The sequence below is a fragment of the Papio anubis genome, chromosome 20, assembly GCF_008728515.1.
Source record: "Papio anubis isolate 15944 chromosome 20, Panubis1.0, whole genome shotgun sequence".
NCBI classification, from domain to species: domain Eukaryota; kingdom Metazoa; phylum Chordata; class Mammalia; order Primates; family Cercopithecidae; genus Papio; species Papio anubis.
This window is the reverse complement of record NC_044995.1, coordinates 37,349,542-37,356,697: the sequence shown is the minus strand read 5'-3', so window position 1 is coordinate 37,356,697 and position 7,156 is coordinate 37,349,542.

Here is a 7,156-nt window from a genome sequence, read left to right as displayed (position 1 = left end):
CTTTTCATTCAAGAGAGGCTGAAGCAGTGATTGGGTCCTGTGGAAGGGAGCGGGAGATTATTGGCGGAGACGGGAAGAAAGAGGGCGTGCCTTACGCCTCGCGTTCATTGGTCAATCTAAAAGTAGGCGCGCCCCAGTGAGCCGACAGACTGGGGCCGGCAGCGCGTGGTCTCGTGATCTGGGTGTGGTGCTCGGTGGGAGCCGCCATGTTTAGTACTGATAACTGAAGACCAGATGGTTGCCCCTTGGCGTGTGCCCCACCCTTTCGAAGCGTGGCTTCTGCGCTGGGCGCTGAAACCGGAACTATCCCAGTTGCCATCAATCTGCGGCCTGGGGTCCTCCACAGTGGAGGCTCTGAAAAAGAATAGGGATCTTGGAATGATTCGAGTGGAGAGAACATTTTGCAGTATTTGGATTTCTATCACTCCATGATAGTTTTGTCTCCTTGAATTTAACATAAGTAGAAGCATGCAATAGGTTGTCTTTTGTGTCTGACTTTTGCTCAACAAAACTTTTTTTTTTTTTTTTGAGACGGAGTCTGGCTGTCACCCAGGCTGGAGTGCAGTGGCGCGATCTGTGCTCACCGCAACCTCCGCCTCTCGGGTTCAAGCAATTCTCCTGCCTCAGCCTCCTGAGTAGCTGGGACTGCAGGCGCCCGCCACCTAATTTTCATATTTTTAGTAGAGACGGGGTTTCGCCATGTTGGCCAGGCTGGTCTCGAACTCCTGGCCTCATGTGATCTGCCCATCTCAGCCTCCCAAAGTGCTAGGATTACATCAGCCATTATGCCTGGGCCCAACAAAGTGTTTTTGAGAGTTGTCTGTGTTCTGGGGATATCAACAGCTCGTTTTCATTGCTGAGTGGTATTTCATTGTGTGGCTATACTGTAATGTAGCCAATATAGTTTCACCCACCTGTTCTTGGCTAATTGATTGTTTCTGGTCTTTGGCCACTGTTAATAAACTTGTACTGTAAGAGTATTTTGGGGAAGATAAATTTTCATTTCTTTTAAATACCTAGGAGTAGCATGGTGGCATCGTCACTGAGCTTCATTAGATCCTAGGAGTAGCATGGTGGCATCGTCACTGAGCTTCATTAGACCCTGGCAGATTTATTTTCCTATCTTCCTCCCTCTCTCCCTCCACTTTCTTCTTTCCTTCTTCAGGGTGTGACTCTTGTTACCTATCATGCCCAGCTAATTTTTAAAAACTTTGTGAAGGTAGGGTTTTGCAGGCCGAGCGTGGTGGCTGACACCTGTAATTGCAGCACTTTGTGGGGCCAAAGTGGATGGATTACCTGAGGTCAGGAGTTTAAGACCACCCTGGCCAACATGGTGAAACCCCATCTCTACTAAAAACACAAAAATTAGCCGGGCGTGGTGGCGGGCGCCTGTAGTCCCAGCTACTTGGGAAGCTGAGGCAGGAGAATGGCATGAACCTGGGAGGCGGAGCTTGCAGTGAGCCGAGATCGCGCCACTGCACTCCAGCCTGGGTGACAGAGCAACACTCTGTCTCAAAAAAAAAAAAAAAAGAAATGCCAAGTAAAGAAAGGATCAGCCAGGTACTATGGCTCCCGCCTATAATCCCAGGACTTTGGGAGACCAAGGAGGGCGGTTCACTTGAGATCAGGAGTTTGAGACCAGCCTAACCAACATGGAGAAACCCTGTCTGTACTAAAAATGCAAAAGTAGCTGGGCGTGGTGGCACATACCTGTAATCCCAGCTACTTGGGAGGCTGAGGCAGGAGAAATGCTTGAACCCGGGAGGTGGAGGTTGCAGTGAGCCGAGATTGTGCCATTGCACTCCTGCCTGGGTGACAGAGCCAAGACTCCGTCTCAAAACAAAAAACAACAATAACTATTGGCTATTTGGGGCTACTCAGGAAGCTGAAGCAGAAAGATCGCTTGAGACCAGGAATTCCAGACCACCTTGGGCAACATAGCAAGACCCTATCTCAAAAAATAAAAAATAAAAAGATAAAAAAATTGTACAAACATTTTGTGTATCTTAAGTTTTTGCCACCCTCTTCAATTTTCCTACCAAAGGCCAGCGCGGTGACTTATGCCTGTAATCCCAGCACTTTGAGAGGCCGAGGTGGGCAGATCACCTGAGGTCAGGAGTTAGAGACCAGCATGGCCAATGTAGTGAAACCCCGTCTCTACTAAAACTACAAAAAATTAGCTGGGCATGGTTGCGGGCACCTGTAATCCCAGCTACTCGGGAGGCTGACGCAGGATAATCACTTGAACCCAGTAGGCGGAGGTTACCCTGAGCCGAGATCGCACCCTTGCACTCCAGCCTAAGCAACAGAGTGAGACCCCATCTCAAAAAAAAAAAAAAATTAGCCAGGCATGGTGGCACATGCCTGTAATCCCAGCTACTCTGGAAGCTGGGCCAGGAAAATCGCTTGAACCTGGGAGGTGGAGGTTGCAGTGAGCCAAGATCACGCCACTGCATTCCACCCTGGGCGACAGAGTGAGACTCAGTTTCAAAGATGAAAAGCCAGGCACAGTGACTCGTGCCTGTAATCCCAGCACCTTGGGAGGCCGAGGCAGGTGGATCACCTGAGGTCGGGAGTTCAAGACCAATCTGATCAACATGGAGAAACCCCTACTAAAAATACAAAATTAGTTGGGCATGGTGGCGCATGCCTGTAATCCCAGCTACTCAGGAGGAGGCTGAGGCAGGAGAATCGCTTGAACCCGGGAGGTGGAGGTTGAGGTGAGCTGAGATCATGCCATTGCACTCCAGCCTGGGCAACAAGAGCAAAACTCCGTCTCAAAAAATAGTAATAATAAAAAGAAAAGAAAAAGAAAAAATTAACTAGGTGTGGTGTTGCACACCTGTAGTTCCAGCTACTCAGTAGGGTGAGGTGGAGGGTGAGGTGGATGGATTATTTGAGCCCAGGAGCTCAAGACCACAGTGAGCTGTGATTGTGCCACTGCACTGCAGCCTGGGCAACAGAAGGAGACTCTGTCTCACACATACAAAAATAAAATAATAGGCCGGGTGCGGTGGCTCACGCCTGTAATCCCAGCACTTTGGGAGGCCGAGGCGGGCGGATCACAAGGTCAGGAGATCAAGACCACGGTGAAACTCCGTCTCTACTAAAAGTACAAAAAATCAGCCGGGCAGGTGGCGGGCGCCTGTAGTCCCAGCTACTCAGGAGGCTGAGGCAGGAGAATGGTGTGAACCCGGGAGGCAGAGCTTGCAGTGAGCCGAGATCACACCACTGCACTCCAGCCTGGGGGACAGAGCGAGACTCCATCTCAAAAAATAAAAATAAAAATAAAATAAAATAAAATAATATTAAAATTAAAAACAGATTTAATCCTTAAGTGAAGCGGATGACATGAGGGCATTAGCATATTCGTGGTCAGGTGTGTGAAGTAAAGCTCAGAGCACATTAATCTGAGGCCCAAGGTCACACAGCTGGCAGGGATCCAAGCCCAGGCCATCTCCCACTGTTGGAATGCACCGTGCAAAGGTGGAGAGAGAGACCAAGGTCAGGCAACTTGGAAACCTGGGGAAAACCAGTCCCTAAGGAGAGAAAAAAAATGCCCCAGCAAAGCAGGTGAAGGCAATTTTGGAGTATCATGGATTGTCTGTATTGAGTAATAGAAGAGACTGTCAGGCTGGGCACGATGGCTCACGCCTGTAATCCCACCACTTTGGGAGGCTGAGGCGGGTAGATAACTTGAGGTCAGGAGTTCGAGACCAGCCTGGCCAATGTGTCCTGTCTCTACTAAAAATATAAAAATTAACCAGGCATGGTGGCAGGCACCTGTAATCTCAGCTACTCGAGAGGCTGAGGCAGGAGAATTGCTTGAACCTGGGGGGCAGAGGTTGCAGCGAGCCGAAAGCGTGCCATCACGCTCTAGGCTGGGCTACAGAGCAAGACTCCATCTCAAAAGTAAATAAATAAATAGAAGAGACTGTCAAACCCAGTTAAGTCCAGTTGAGAGGTCTGAGAAAACAGGAAAACATCCCCAGCTCACCTACCATCCATGCAGACAGGAGGAGCTTCTGTTTTCTTCTTCAACAAAATAAAAACAAATGTTAAATGCAGAACAGATCAGAGCCTCCTAACTTACACCCACAATCCAAGATTAACAAATGTTAACATTTTTCATATCAGCTTGATTCATCCCCCAGAATCAAGCGAAGATGGTCAAGCTGTGGCTCAAGCCTGTAATCCCAGCACTTTGGGAGGCCGAGGCGGCGGATTCAGGTCAGGAGATCGAGACCATCCTGGCTAACATGGTGAAACCCCGCCTCTACTAAAAAATACAAAACGAAGCCGGGCGTGGTGGCGGCCTGTAGTCCCAGCTACTCGGAGGCTGAGGCAGGAGAATGGCCTGAACCTGGGAGCATGGAGCTTGCAGTGAGCCGAGATCGGGCCACTGCACTCCAGCCTGGGTGATTACAGCGCAAGACTGCCTCAAAAAAAAAAAAGAATCGCTTAAGATATTTTTAAAAATTATTATTTTTGCTCTTCCTGCACACGAAAGATATAAAAATTTTATTTTTATTATTTATTTATTTATTTATTTTGAGATGGAATCTCACTCTGTCACCCAGGCTGGAGGCGGTGGCAATCTACATCTCAAGACCGCAACCTCCGCCTCCGGTTCATGCAATTCTCCTGCCTCAGCCTCCTGAGAGTAGCTGGGATTACAGGCGCTCGCCACCATGTATGGCTATTTTTTTTTTTTTTTTTTTGTGCATTTTAGTAAGACAGGTTTTCGCTTATCGCTATCAGGGTTGGTCTCAAACTCCTGACCTCAGGTGATCTGCCTGCCTTGGCCTCTCAAAGTGCTGGGATTACAGGTGTGAGCTGCTGTGCCCGGCCTGAAATATATTTAAAAAATTTTAAGCTTGCTTATCTGAATGCCTAAAAAGCAAAAGACTGGCCGGGCGCAGTGGCTCACGCCTGTAATCCCACGACTTTGAGTCATGTGCGGATCACCTGAGGTCAGGAGTTCTAGACCACTCTGGCCAAGATGGCGAAACTCTGTTTCTGCAAAAAACAAAAATTAGCTGGGCATGGTGGTGTATGCCTGTAATCCCAGGTACTTGGGAGGCTGAGGCAGCAGAATGGCGTGAACCCGGGAGTCGGAGGTTGTAGTGAGCTGAGATCATGCCACTGCGCTCCAGCCTGGACAACAGGGAGAGACTCTGTCTCAAAAAAAAAAAAAATAAATAAAATAAAATAAATAAATAAAAATTAGCCAGGCATAGTGGTGCATGCCTGTAGTCACAGCTACTCAGAGGGCTGAGGTAGGAGGATCACTTGAGCCTGGAAGGCTGAGGCTGCAGTGAGCCATGATCTCACCTACTGCACTCAGCTTGAAGAACAGTGAGACCCTGTCTCAAAGAAAAGAAAAGAAGAGAAAAGGCCGGCACGCTGGCTCAAGCCTGTAATCCCAGCACTTTGGGAGGCCGAGACGGGCGGATCATGAGGTCAGGAGATCGAGACCATCCTGGCTAATACGGTGAAACCCTGTCTCTACTAAAAAAAAAAAAAATACAAAACTAGCTGGGCTTAGGTGGCAGGCCAGTCCCAGCTACTCTCGGGAGGCTGAGGCAGGAGAACGGCGCCAACCCCGGAGGCTGAGCTTGCAGTGAGCTGAGATCCGCCACTGCACTCCAGCCTGGCGACAGAGCTGGTGACTCCGCCTCAAAAAAAAAAAAATAAAATAAAATAAAATAAAAACATAGTGAGTGGCCGTGGCTCAAGCTTGTAATCCAGTGACTTTGGGAGGCCGAGACGGGCGGATCACGAGGTCAGGAGATCGAGACCATCCTGGCTAACACGGTGAAACCCCGCTCTACTAAAAAATACAAAAAATAGCCGGCTGCAGGTGGCGATGCCGCAGTCCCAGCTACCGGGAGGCTGAGGCAGGAGAATGGCGGAACCGGAGGCTGAGCTTGCAGTGAGCTGAGACTGCCACCGTACCCAGCCTGGCTTATTAGAGCCGAGACCGCCCCCAAAAAAAAAAAAAAAACATAGTGAGACCCTCATCTCTACAAAAAGTAAAAATAAAAATAAAAATAAAATAAAAATTAGCCAAGCATGGTGGCTGATACCTGTACTCCCAGCTACTCGGGAGGCTGAGGCAGGAGGATTGCTCGAGCCCAGGAGTTTGAGGCTTCAGTGAGCTATGATTGCACCACTGCACTCCAACCTGGGTGAAAGAGTGAGACCCAGTCTGTAAGATAAATGAATAAATAACACATTGTGATTAAAGTCAAAGTCACGGCCGGGTGTGGAGGCTCACGCCTGTAATGCCAGCACTTTGGGAGGCTGAGGCAGGCAGATCACCTGAGGCTGGGAGTTCAAGACCAGCCTGACCAACATGGAGAAATCCCGTCTGTACTAAAAATAGAAAATTAGCCGGCTGTGGTGGCATATGCCTGTAATCCCAGCTATTCGGGGGAGGCTGAGGCAGGAGAATCACTTGAACCCAGGAGGCGCAGGTTGTGATGAGCCAAGGTCATACTATTGCACTCCAGCCTGGGCAACAAGAACGAAACTCTGTCTCAAAAAAAAAAAAAAAAAAAGGCTGAAGTCACTTGTGCTTCACTCCAATTCCTTTCCTTCCAGTACAGAAACAATGTCCTAAAGAAAAACAGTCGTACTGAACAGTTACTGCACCCAACTTTACAAGAGTTACAGTCATTCGGTCACATAATGACAGGGACATGTTGAGAAATGTCTCCTTAGGCAATCTTGTCATTGTATGAATGTCATGGAGTTTGATATACTTTGGATGTTTGTCCCCTCCAAATCTCATGTTGAAATGTGATCCTCCTTGAGCCCAGGCGGTTGGGGCTGCAGTGAGCCACGTTCATGCCACTGCACTCCAGCCTGGGTGACAGAGTGAGACTGTCTCTTAAAAAAAAAAAAAAAAAGAGGAAAGAGGCTAGGCGTGGTGGCTCATGCCTGTAATCCCAGCACTTTGGGAGGCCGAGGCGGGCAGATCACAAGGTCAGGAGATCGAGACCATCCTGGCTGACACAGTGAAACCCCGTCTCTACTAAAAATACAAAAAACTAGCTGGGCGTGTTGGTGGGTGCCTGTAGTTCCAGCTACTCCAGAGGCTGAGGCAGGAGAATGGCGTGAACCCGGGAGGCAGAGCTTGCAGTAAGCCAAG